A 14,208-nucleotide genomic window follows, 5' to 3' on the forward strand; every position below is an offset into this window, starting at 1 on the left:
TAAGCTTTAACATTTCAATTCTATTGTTACCAGCCCATTTTAACAGTTACTGAGGAGCTACTATTAGCTAGGCAGCTAATGTCTCTGCAGAGCACTTGAGGAATTGAGATGAAAGGAATGGAAAAAGGCACAATCCATTCACTTAAGGGGTTTATGACCTTGAGGAGACTGATACATTGATGACTTCAGTATAATGCAGCATAGAACTCCCTCTGTTTTTGAACTTTAAAGCACTATTATTGCCTTTCCAGGTATGAGCAAAGTCCCCCTCTTAGTAAAGGCACTTAACTTGCATGCCACCAACAGATGGGGCAAGTGGTCACATCAACTAGACACTGTTGCTTTGAATTTGAGAGCTGTTAGATGAGAGGGAGCTTTGAGAACCTAAGTTGTTTGTAGGAAAATAAGTGACGGTGTGCCAGGGTAACATGGGAATTGAAAGTAAAGGTTGCTTTGTTCCACCTGGTGGAGGATGAGAGTGGGAGTGCTGGTCTGGGCGTTGTCAAAGACACTATTGAGGCAAATTTAGAGGCCATTAATGTCTCAGATTTTAAAGCAGAATAATAATTAAGGAGGCATATTAGTTGCTAATTACCTTATATATTAACCTTCAGTTACAAAATAGACTACCCAACTAAAGATGGATTTTGTAAGAAATGCAATCGTTAGTCCACATAATATAAAATACAGAGGCAGAGATATTCCAGGTTTAGTTCAATGGCTCAGAATGTCATTGAGGACTCAAGCTCTTCTACCTTCTGCTCTGTCTTCCTCAGAATGTTGGTTTTTGTTCTTAACTTTCCCCCCTCATGACTGCAAGATGGCTGCCAAATCACTTGGCATATTATCTTACATAACTGTACAAAAAAGGCCGAAAGGGAAAACTGTACTCCAAATCCTTTTTATTAAAGAGAAGAACAATGTTCTTCTTGCCCTATTTCTCACCCCAGTCTCAGTAGAGTTCCCTTCAGGTTCCAATGGCCATGGCGGGCCATGAGTCCATGCACCAACTATAAGGGAAGCTGGGAAAGTATGTACCTGACATTTGCAGTCTCCATGTTGAATGGCAGATTCTGTCTGCTAGGAGGAGATGTATGTGTGAAGCAGGAAGGTGATAAATGGTGCTGGGTCAGCTTCCAACACCATCTTCAAAACAGGAAAAGAAGGAGTGTGGAGTTATTAATAGATCTCATGCTCAGGCCCTGGCATAGTCCTTTGCTGTCTGATTTGTAGGCATTCAGTTGATATTTGTTGACTATGGGATCATTGTCATGGGAATGGAAAATCAATGACAGGTCAAGCGAGTGAATAGTAAAATTAGTTATTCTTTCCAGTCCATGGCTGGATGAAAAAAAAATTAATTTGTTTCTTGAACGGGTGACTGTTGGTATTTCTCCTGGGTGGATAAACTGAAATATTAGTTCAACATCAGGAGAGGTAGTGGTGGTTTTTATAAAACCTTGTCGAATTTGGCAACAGTTATATAATCTAAAAGCAAATCAGAGAAAAACCCGAGTTCAATGGAAAAAGACCAGATCCTAGGAAATAAAAGTTTACCGAAAACACCATGTGTGGAATCCTAATGAAAAGAAAAAACAGAGTGTAACATGGCCCCAGGGCTATGGGAAAAAATCCAGTTCTATCCTAATAAAGTACTTAGTGTCTATTGATTACACATGGAAACTCACAACAAGGAAGAAGAGGGCACAAAATTAGTCCATTTAAAAAATATTGACTATATAAATGAGCAGACATTAACACATTTTAAAAACTTCCTTTGCCTTTCTCATAAGTACAAACAAAGCAGAAAGCCAAAAAGTTGTCTTCGGACTAGAGCAACAACAACAAGAAAGAATATGACATAGAGACCAAAAGAAGACCCAAGTCATCCTGTTAAAGGAGTGTGAATTATTTTAAATAATTTATATGAAGACATACAGAGAGACTTCAAAATTAGCATGAGTCCGTCACAGCACACTGATCCTTTGAAATGACTTCTCTCATTTCTTTTTAAGTCTGTTAAACCCTTTTGCAAAATAGTGAGAGCTGGCCTAGAGACTGGAAAGCATTAGACATGAATAAAAGGTATGGGGTTATTTCCCATTGATCTTTCTTGGAAGAGATTGTTCCATTTTTAAATGACTGAGTCTATTTAACTCTAACCACAATATACTTTGGGTTTTGTTTTGTTTTGTTTTATTTCTCCCATCTGGAGTTCAGTTCTTTTGCTTCACTCCAGCCCAGTCTCTCATAGATGTGAAGGCCTATCCTAACACAGGGAAAAGAACCACACAGAACCCAAGGCAGCTGGTTCATCTTTAAATATTTCTCATTTCTGGAGCACCTGGGTGGCTCAATGGGTTAAGCCTCTGCCTTCAGATTGGGTCATGATCTCAGGGTCCTGGGGTCGAGCCCCGCATGGGGCTCTCTGCTCAGCAGGGAGCTTGCTTCCCCCTTTCTCTCTATGCCTGCCTCTCTGCCTGCTTGTGATCTCTGTCTGTCAAATAAATAAATAAAATATTAAATGTTTCTCATTTCTTAGTGTTTGCTGTGATATGTCAAGTCAGGTACCACACTTTTGCTGTACGTTTTTCTTCCCAACTAGCCAGGATTCACAATCTCTTTGGAGTTGTGGTATGCTTTTGGATGATCAACTTTCTACCATCCCTTGGATTTCCTAGATTCTTCCAAGTCCTTGAAGGTAACGATGCAATCTCTGCTCCTCTTTTGGCATCAAAAAATACCCTAGTGCAGTGGTTCTTTCTCAGGAGTCTGTGCTAGAGTTACACAGAGAGCCTTTAATTCACATGGGGGTCTACTTGCCCCAGTGCACTGAATCAGAATCTCTATGGTTGGGCCTGGCAAACCATCTGGAAACAATTCTTTGTGTTATTCTGATGTACAGGTCTGGCTCGAACTCGTAGTCTGTTCAAATCATAAATTTACCTACCAGAAAGAAAGAAAAAGAGACAAAAAGGAAGAAGTAGAAAGAAAAATGAAGCTTGCCTAGCCAGCCCTTGCATCTGATTACCATGATAGCTAACCGCTATGGCTGTCCTGGGAATTGACCTTAGGACAATGGCTAATGGGAGACCAACTCCCTGGATTCTATTTCTGCTCCGTGGTGTGTCCTGCATCAAATTAAGTAGTCACTCTAGACCTTCTTTCACTTATCTTACAATGCATATAATAATGATCCTGGCCGTAATTTTGGGCTTAAATTATGTATTACATATAAGATGAAAACCGATAACGTATTTGCCGATAGACTGGCATAAAGTGTTTGTTCAAATAGTGTCGACTGATGTTATCTCAGGCTGCTCAAAGGCTCAGCCTAGAAGTTAAATAGTATGTCTGATCTAAAAAATGAAAACATGAATGATTATAAATAAAGGAGTTTTGTTTCATAGATAGAACATTAAAAACCTGAGATCCAAAACAGGATTTTTATTTCAGATCTGTGGTATTATAAATGTTGAGCCCATATTTTAATTAAGTAATTATATTAGCATTGAGAATGCCAGAGTCCCTTTTAATGGTGTCAATAAAACCCTAAGGTACCATAAAATGACATCCAAAAATTACAGGCTTGGATAATTAAGGATGGTATTATTTCCAGCAGGCCCAAAAAGCTTGGTCATTCATTTATTCACTGATTCAACAACAATTTGTTGAGCTGCTAACATCTGTCAGACACCGTTAACAGGAAGCATATAAGCCCCGCCATGCCTTTCAGAACCTTTCTCTGGGACCCTGGGAATTTGAATGTGCAGTGCAGAGACCCCCCAGACACCCCCCGCCCCACCAGAAGGAAGATGTTTGAAGCTGATGAATTCTGATGGTGGTTCACCTGATCCCCAGAGCTGTCCTGTTTCCATTTTGTCCAGAGGTTTAGTAATTTGCTTTTCTTTTGATTTTTTGAACCACTCAGGTCCTGATGATAAATTCCTTTGTTTATGCAAATTGGCAAGAGCATTCCTCTGGCTATTATGCCCACTCTAGTAAATTATTTAAATAGTCAATTGATAGTGTCCTCTGATGACATCCAAGTTTTGTGATCGTGTTTTAGACCAACAATTTATTTTTAGCAAGCTCATTTTACTCCACAGAAATAGTCCGCAGGTCATTAACCAAGTGATGTTTTGTCCCCAACAAGCTAAGTCCACATCCTAATCTCGACATTTGGGAAATATTTTTCTCTATGTGGAAAGAAAAATGTGAGCCACAGACTGCATCTGCAATCTTCTGATGTCTGAACTACTAAAATTTGTTATGGAAAGAATAGTTTTGTTATAAATATGAATTTCATAATAATTTCCATGAGTATTATCTACCACCAGCAAATAAGGAAATTTGTCTTTGTTGGTTAGCTTTTGAAAATAGCCATAGACAGGATGATGGCAGATGTATGATGCCTTAAATAAGTAGCTATCATCCTGCCTAAGGAATAGCAAGTTCTTCCAGTAGAGAGGAAGGATGAATTGGAGAGCAGAATCACTGCCTGCATAGGCTCAGGTCTATGTGGTTTGCATAATTTCAAGCACAGAATCTGGTCCTAGATACCTTGTGACTTCACCCTGTCTCCCATTACAGAACTTACCAGACTGATGATAGCAACATTTAATAGATTGGTCAAGTGACTCAAGTTGAGTTCAGGTTCCACTGTCTGATTTCCTTGATCAACTCAGTTAATAACCCAAAGCCTCAAGATCCTTTAATAGGATCCCTAAAGTGGGACTAATAATAATATCTAGTTGAATAAGGTTTAAATGAACTACCACATGGACAACAGTCATAGAGACGTGCAAAATAATGTCATTCTCTTCCCCTTTTAATTAGGATTTAGCATTGAAATTTCTCACCCCTTTCGGAGTGCAAGTAGCTGACTTTGGCCAGTGAGATATGAACATATGTTGTTTCTGGGAGGAAGCCTTTAGAGCTATTGTAGATTTACCTACTCATTGTCCGCTTCAGTAATATCAGAATTTCACACGGTAGCCTCTCCATCCACTGGGGACCTGAAGGAAGGGTGGTGTGGTGCTGAGCTCCTGCTCATCTGAAATAAACCTTTGTTGTTTTAAGCCACTGATATGTTTGGAAGTGATTTATATCTCCCAAATAAGTTGGTCTGGAACTGAATGTAAAGCACTTAACACATAGTAATCTGCCAGTTTGGATGAGAGGTGAAATCACAGGTGTGATTAGTTCACTTGTTTAACAGAAGTTTACTGATGACCTTCTATATGCCATGCATAGTGAGTTCCATAGTGAGGGACAGATAGAGTCCCTACATTCATGAACTTCTCCATTGTGCTGAGCCCACTACCATTCTAAAACTGAGGAAAAGCAATTAGAAAATTTCACCTCCTTGTGGGAAAGGAAAAGTTATGAAATTGGGCTGGCCAAAACTCTTCATGCAAAGACATAAGGGCAAATACTACTTATCCCTGACTATAAGATCTGATGTGTACAATGAAGGTAACCTGGCCGGTATTGGTTCTGGGCATGCCTAAAGGTGTCGTCTGGCTTAGCCATTGCGCCATTACTGATGCTTCTGCTCTGAGTTCCCTGACCCAACATGTCACTACTGCACTTAGCAAAATGATCCCCCTTTAGAGAACTCATGCCTAATTCATCTACATGAATTAACCTTCTGCCGAGCCCCTGTGACCCTACCAGACCAAAATACAACCAGATGTTTACCATCCTGATCTGCCATCCATCTACCCTGTGTGTGTTAGACACACCTGAGCTAGTCTCAGGAGAGCTTTCTGAAGAAGCTGAGAAGTAACACATCAAAGGGCTATTTACTCCGCTCGCTTTCTGGAAACAAATGGCATTTGGTGAGGCACAGGGTGATGATCCTTACGGTTCCTGGCACAGGGCCTAAGCTCTAGGTGTGGGGCTTCATGGCCCTGAGGTGGGAAGGCAGAGATTCAGGTTGTACTTTTGCCTGCTCCCACATGAGAAGGAGTATTGGACTTTAAAGCTCAGGGCAGAGCACCGTTTCATGTTGAGTCCAGCAGTGAGAAGCTTGGGCTAGGCAGAGGGGCCCCAGCCCCAGCTGCTACCCAGTGCAGTGTCTGCAGTTTCCAGACCGCAGACAGAGAGGGAGAGGCAGGTGGGGATCAGCTGCTTCTTCATGCCCAGGTGAACTCTGAAGAATACAGGTTTTCTGTATTCTTGGTGTAGGGTTAGGTAGGATTGATGATGTGGAGGAAAAAACAAACACCATTCATTGGGTCGAGCTTCATGTTGCTTCAGTATAAATCCGGGTCTTGCTGCTTACACGATGTGTGATCCAGAACCAATTATTTGATGTCTTTGAGCCTCAGTTTCTTACCTACAAAATAGGTAAGAAATAGTAATATTAGTGCTAAATGATTAATGTTAATAATATTGACATCATTATTAATATTAATTAGAAATATTAATATTAATATCAATGTAATATTGATGTTAAAATAGTAATATTAACATCAGTTTTACAGTTGGTGTTCAAAGAATTAAGTGAGATAATATATGTTAAGCGTTTAGTAATGTCTGAGGCACAGTGGACTCTCAATATATGTTTGTGCCTTTTCCTTTTTTCCTCCTAAAGCGGGTGTAACTAAGTACATTTGAGCTTGTATCTCTCAGAACTTATGGAAAGCATTATGGCTCTCTGCATGTTATAATGTTCTTTTACATATATATTTTTTCATTCTCCCAATAATTTTATAATAATGCTAATCAAGTACTATAATCATCCTAAATTTTTTTAGTGTACTTTGTTCATTTATTATATATATTTTTTAATTTTTTATTTTTTATAAACCTATACTATATTTTTATCCCCAGGGGTACAGGTCTGTGAATCGCCAGGTTTACACACTTCACAGCACTCACCATAGCACATACCATCCCCAATGTCCATAACCCCACCCTCCTCTCCCAAACCCCCTCCCCTCAACAACCCTCAGTTTGTTTTATGAGATTAAGAGTCACTTATGGTTTGTCTCCCTCCCAATCCCATCTTGTTTCATTTATTCTTCTCCTACCCCGTTAACCCTCCATGTTGCATCTCCACTTCCTCATATCAGGGAGATCATATGATAGTTGTCTTTCTCTGATTGACTTATTTGACTAAGGATGATACCCTCTAGTTCCATCTCCGTCATTGCAAATGGCAAGATTTCATTTCTTTTGATGGCTGCATAGTATTCTATTGTGTATATATACCACATCTTCTTTATCCATTCATCTGTGAATGGACATCTAGGTTCTTTCCATAGTTTGGCTATTGTAGACATTGCTGCTATAAACATTTGGATGCGCGTGCCCCTTTGGATCACTATGTTTGTATCTTTAGGGTAAATTCCCAGTAGTGCAATTGCTGGGTCGTAGGGTAGTTCTATTTTCAACATCTTGAGGAAATTCCATGCTGTTTTCCAAACTGGTTGTACCAGCTTGCATTCCCACCAGCAGTGTAGGAGGGTTCCCCTTTCTCCGCATCCTCGCCAGCATCTGTCATTTCCTGACTTATTAATTTTAGCCATTCTGACTGGTGTGAGGTGATATCTCATTGTGGTTTTGATTTCCCTGATGCCGAGTGATGTGGAACACTTTTTCATGTGTCTGTTGGCCATCTGGATGTATTCTTTGCAGAAATGTCTGTTCATGTCTTCTGCCCATTTCTTGATTGGATTATTTGTTCTTTGGGTGTTGAGTTTGCTAAGTTCTTTATAGATTTTGGACACTAGCCCTTTTTCTGATATGTCATTTGCAAATATCTTCTCCCAGTCTGTCAGTTGTCTTTTGGTTTTGTTAACTGTTTCCTTTGCTGTGCAAAAGCTTTTGATCTTGATGAAATCCCAATAGTTCATTTTTGCCCTTGCTTCCCTTGCCTTTGGCGATGTTCCTAGGAAGATGTTGCTGCGACTGAGGTCGAAGAGGTTGCTGCCTGTGTTATTCTCAAGGATTTTGATGGATTCCTTTCTCATATTGAGGTCCATCATCCATTTTGAGTCTATTTTTGTGTGGTGTAAGGAAATGGTCCAATTTCATTTTTCTGCATGTGGCTGTCCAGTTTTCTCAACACCATTTATTGAAGAGGCTGTCTTTTTTCCATTGGACATTCTTTTCTGCTTTGTCAAAAATTAGTTGACAATAGAGTTGAGGGTCTATTTCTGGGCTCTCTATTCTGTTCCATTGATCTATGTGTCTGTTTTTGTGCCAGTACCATGCTGTCTCGATGATGACAGCTTTGTAATAGAGCTTGAAGTCCGGAATTGTGATGCCACCAACTTTGGCTTTCTTTTTCAATATTCCTTTGGCTATTTGAGGTCTTTTCTGGTTCCATATAAATTTTAGGATTATTTGTTCCATTTCTTTGAAAAAAATGGATGGTATTTTGATTGGAATTGCATTTAATGTGTAGATTGCTTTAGGTAGCATAGACATTTTCACAATATCTGTTCTCCCAATCCAGGAGCATGGAACATTTTTCCATTTCTTTGTGTCTTCCTCAATTTCTTTCATGAGTACTTTATAGTTTTCTCAGTATAGATACTTAGCCTCTTTGGTTAGGTTTATTCCTAGGTATCTTATAATTTTGGGTGCAACTGTAAATGGGATTGACTCCTTAATTTCTCTTTCTTCTGTCTTGTTGTTGGTGTAGAGAAATGCAACTGATTTCTGTGCATTGATTTTATATCCTGACACTTTACTGAATTCCTGTACAAGTTCTAGCAGCTTTGGAGTGGAGTCTTTTGAGTTTTCCACATATAGTATCATATTATATGTGAAGAGTGATAGTTTGACTTCTTCTTTGCCAATTTGGATGCTTTTAATTTCCTTTTGTTGTCTGATTGCTGAGGCTAGGACTTCTAGTACTATGTTGAATAGCAGTGGTGATAATGGACATCTCTGCCATGTTCCTGACCTTAGTGGAAAAGCTTTCAGGTTTTCTCCATTGAGAATGATATTTGCGGTGGATTTTTCATAGATGGCTTTGATAATATTGAGGTATGTGCCCTCTATCCCTACACTTTGAAGAGTTTTGATCAGGAAGGGATGCTGTACTTTGTCAAATGCTTTTTCAGCATCTATCGAGAGTATCATATGGTTCTTGTTCTTTTTTTTATTGATGTGTTGTATCATATGGATTGATTTGCGGATGTTGAACCAAAGTTGCATCCCTGGAATAAATCCCACTTGGTTGTGGTGAATAATCCTTTTAATGTACTGTTGAATCCTATTCCCTAGTATTTTGGTGAGAATTTTCGCATCTGTGTTCATCAAGGATATTGGTTTGTAATTCTCTTTTTTGATGGGATCTTTGTCTGGTTTTGGGATCAAGGTGATGCTGGCCTCATAAAATGAGTTTGGAAGTGTTCCTTCCATTTCTATTTTTTTGGAGCAGTTTCAGGAGAATAGGAATTAATTCTTCTTTAAATGTTTGGTAGAATTCCCCCAGGAAGCCGTCTGGCCCTGGGCTTTTGTTTGTTTGGAGATTTTTGATGACTGTTTCAATCTCCTTACTGTTTATGGGTCTGTTCAGGCTTTCTATTTCTTCCTGGTTCAGTTATGGTAGTTTATATGTCTCTAGGAATGCATCCATTTCTTCCAGATTGTCAAATTTGTTGGCGTAGAGTTGCTCATAGTATGTTTTTGTAATTGTTTGTATTTCTTTGGTGTTAGTTGTGATCTCTCCTTTTTCATTCATGATTTTATTTATTTGGGTCCTTTCTCTTTTCTTTTTGATAAGTCTGGCCAGGGGTTTATCAATGTTATTAATTCTTTCAAAGAAACAGCTCCTAGTTTCATTGATTTGCTTTTTTGTTTGTTTGTTTGTTTCTATTTCATTGCCTTCTGCTCTGATCTTTATGATTTCTCTTCTCTTGCTGTGTTTAGGGTTTCTTTCTTGTTCTTTCTCTAGCTCCTTTAGGTGTCAGGTTAGGTTGTATACTTGAGACCTTTCTTGTTTCTTGAGAAAGGCTTGTACCACTATATATTTTCCTCTTAGGGATGCCTTTGCTGTATCCCCAGATTTTGAACCGTTGTGTTTTTATTATCATTTGTTTCCATGAATTTTTTCAATTCTTCTTTAATTTCCTGGTTGACCCATTCATTCTTTAAAAGGATGCTGTTTGGTCTACATGTATTTGGGTTCTTTCCAAATTTCCTCTTGTGATAGAGTTCTAGCTTCAGAGCATGTGGTCTGAAAATATGCAGGGAATGATCCCAATCGTTTGATATCGGCTGAGACCTGATTTAGGACCCAGGATGTGATCTATTATGGAGAAAGTTCCATGTGCACTAGAGAAGAATGTGTATTCTGTTGCTTTGGGATGAAATGTTCTGAATATATCTGTGATGTCCATCTGGTCCAGTGTGTCATTTAAGGCCTTTATTTCCTTGTCGATCTTTTGCTTGGATGATCTCTCCATTTCAGTGAGGGGGGTGTTAAACTCCCCTACTATTATTGTATTATTGTCGATGTGTTTCTTTGATTTTGTTATTAATTGGTTTATATAGTTGGCTGCTCCCATGTTAGGGGCATAGATATTTAAAATTGTTAGATCTTCTTGTTGGAAAGATCATTTGAGTATGATATAGTGTCCTTCCTCATCTCTTATTATAGTCTTTGGCTTAAAATCTAATTGATCTGATAAAGGATTGCCACCTCTGCTTTCTTCTGATGTCCATTAGCATGGTAAATCGTTTTCCAGCCCCTCACTTTAAATCTGGAGGTGTCTTCGGGTCTAAAATAAGTTTCTTGTAGGCAACATATAGATGGGTTTTGTTTTTTTATCCATTCTGATACCCTGTGTCTTTTGATTGGGGCATTTAGCCCATTAACATTCAGGGTAACTATTGAGAGATATGAATTTAGTGCCATTGTATTGCCTGTAAGGTGACTGTTACTGTGTATTGTCTTTGTTCCTTTCTGATCTACTACTTTTAGGCTCTCTCTTTGCTTAGCAAACCCCTTTCAATATTTTCTGTAGAGCTGGTTTGGTGTTTGCAAATTCTTTCAGTTTTTGTTTGTCCTGGAAGCTTTTAATCTCTCCTTCTATTTTCAATGATAGCCTAGCTGGATATAGTATTCTTGGCTGCATGTTTTTCTCATTTAGTGCTCTGAATATATCATGCCAGCTCTTTCTGGCCTGCCAGGTCTCTGTGGATAAGTCTGCTGCCAGTCTAATATTTTTACCATTGTATGTTAGAGACTTCTTTTCCCGGGCTGCTTTCAGGATTTTCTCTTCGTCACTAAGACTTGTAAATTTTACTATTAGGTGACAGGGTGTGGTCCTATTCTTGTTGATTTTGAGGGGGGTTCTCTGCACCTCCTGGATTTTGATGCCTGTTCCCTTTTCCATATTAGGGATATTCTCTCCAGTAATTCTCTCCAATACACCTTCTGCTCCCCTCTCTCTTTCTTCTTCTTCTGGAATCCCAATTATTCTAATGTTGTTTTGTCTTATGGTGTCACTTATCTCTCGAATTCTCCCCTCATGGTCCAGGAGCTGTTTGTCCCTCTTTTTCTCAGCTTCTTTATTCTCTGTCATTTGGTCTTCTATATCACTAATTCTTTCTTCTGCCTCATTTATCCTAGCAGTGAGAGCCTCCATTTTTGATTGCACCTCAGTAATAGCTTCTTAAATTTCAACTTGGTTAGAGTTTAGTTCTTTAATTTCTCCAGAAAGGGCTTTTATGTCTCACGAGAGGGTTTCTCTAATATCTTCCATGCCTTTTTCAAGCCTAGCTAGAACCTTGAGAATCGTCATTCTGAATTCTAGATCTGACATATTACCAATGTCTGTATTGATTAGGTCCCTAGCCTTCGGTATTGCCTCTTGTTCTTTTTTTTTTTGTGGTGAATTTTTCCACCTTGTCATTTTGTCCAGATAAGAGTATATGAAGGAAGAAGTAAAATACTAAAAGGGTGGCAAAGGCCCCTGGAAAATACACTCTAACCAAATCAGAAGAGATCCCTAATTGTGGGGGGGAGAAAAGGGATAAAAAGAGGTTCAGAAAAAAAAAAAAGATACATTAAAAAAAGAAAACGAATAAAGAAAAATATATAAAAGAAAAAAATATATATATATTAGATAAACTAGTTAAAAAACCTTAGAAAAGGGCAAAAGTTAAAAAAATTTAGCAGAAGAAGAAAAAAATGGAAAAAAAATTAAATTAACTGCAAGACTAAAGAATCATGGGGAGAAAGCCATGAGTTCCGTGCTTTGCTTTCTCCTCTTCTGGAATCCCGCTGCTCTCCTTGGTATTGAACCTGCACTCCTTGTTGGGTGAACTTTGTCCTGGCTGGATTTCTTGTTGATCTTCTGGGGGAGGGGCCTGTTGTAGTGATTCTCAAGTGTCTTTGCCCCAGGCGGAATTGCATGGCCCTTAGCAGGGGCCAGGCTGAGTAATCAGCTTGGATTCGCTTTCAGGAGCTTTTGTTCCCTGAATGCTTTCCGTATAGTTCCAGAGGACGGGAATGAAAATTGCAGCCTCCTGGTCCCTAGCCTGGAGGAGCCGAGAGCTCAGGGCCCCACTCCTCAGTGCGCCCTCAGAGAATAGCGCCCAATTACTCCTGTGTCCCTGGCCTCTGGCCACGCTCCAAGCTCACTGAGCCTGCGACCAGTTCAAGGTAACCCTGAGCTGAGAGCTCACTCCTAGGCTCTGTCTCTGTAGCCAGCTTCCTCATTCTAATACCTGCAAGCTCTGTGACACTCAGACACCCTCGGTCCTTCTGTGACCCTGCGGGACCTGGGGCCACGCTGTCCCGGCATGGGCTTCACCCCGGTTTAGCCTCTGGAGTGATGTCCCTCAGTGGAACAGACTTTTAAAAGTCCTGATTTTGTGTTCCGTTGCTCCACTGCTTGCCGGGTGCTGGCCCCTCCCCCCGGGTTCTATCTTCCTGTTGCTTTGGATTCACTTCTCCACCTTTCAGAAAGTGGTTGATTTTCTGTTTCTAGAATTGCTGTTCTTCTTCTCTTCGATCTCCCATTGGATTTGCAGGTGTTTGCAATCTTTAGATAAACTATCTAGCTGATCTCCTGCTACCTGATGTAGTCTCAGCCTGCTACTTCTCCACCATCTTGACTCCTCCTCCAATCATCCTAATTTTATAGATAAAGAAACTGAGGCTCAAAGAGATTGAGTAACTTGATCAATTATCACAAAGATAGTATTTGTCACAGGATTGACGACACTCGAGTCATTGGATGAAGACCCCTTTCTCTATATAGTCCTTACTACTTCTTTGGAATTTCAGGGACTTTGTAGTGGTCAAAGATTAAGCCAGATTAGCACTGTTTCTGCCTCCTACTTTTCCTCTTTCCACTGCGATTAGAAATACTTTGATCTAAAGTCAACTCTAAACATATTGGGAAAGGGAACTTGTGTAAGTATTAGGCTGACTGTGGTCCCTGTATTCTGTAGACTGGGACACACATTTTAATCTTGGTTGGGCCGCAGACAGGCAATCTAAAGGAGCGGAAAAAAAAGATGTGTCTACTATTCTTCACTCCCAATCCAAAGGAGGCTGAGCTGCATGGAGTATATCCCTCTTTATAGGCTTCCCTCTAGATGTTTGAGTTTCTGTACTGATGGTCATGGCTTGTCTCAAGTTGGACTTCTGAATTGCACTAAACATGCCACCTCCTCATTTTAGGGGGCCTAGGAAAGGTAAAAATCTCAGGGTGCTGTACATTAAGGTAAATAATGCCTTACTAAACCTTCCTCAATTTTGTCTAATTTCCTGATAGGAGATTGAATGACACAATAGGTATCTCCAAATAGTATTAGGAAAATGTACCCTTGGTATATAATGATTGTCAATGTCAGTTTCTTTGCCTGTCACCAAACCAAAGTCCTCAATTGCACAGTGTCCTTTTAGGATGCTTCTTCTCTTTTAAGGGTATCCTAAGTAGTCGTTTTAATTTGGCTTCCCCTTTGTATAAAAAAGCGTTGGGATCTGGTGATGTGGACACAGTAATTTTTAATAGTGCTTAATATCAAAAAACTGCCTGGCAGAGCTTCAGAAGTAGTAGAATATCATGGTTTTAGTCTGCTTGGGCTGCCATAACAAAATACCATAGACCAGGTGCCTTAAACAACAGGAATTTATTTCACACAGTTCTGGACACCGGAAGTCCCAAGATGGTGCCATCAGGGTTGAGTTCTGGTGAGGTCTCCCTTCCTGGACTGCAGATAGTCCTT

Source organism: Mustela putorius, unplaced genomic scaffold (genome assembly GCF_011764305.1).
Source record: "Mustela putorius furo isolate JIRA1106 unplaced genomic scaffold, ASM1176430v1.1 tig00000228_pilon_pilon_pilon, whole genome shotgun sequence".
Taxonomy (NCBI): Eukaryota; Metazoa; Chordata; class Mammalia; order Carnivora; family Mustelidae; genus Mustela; species Mustela putorius.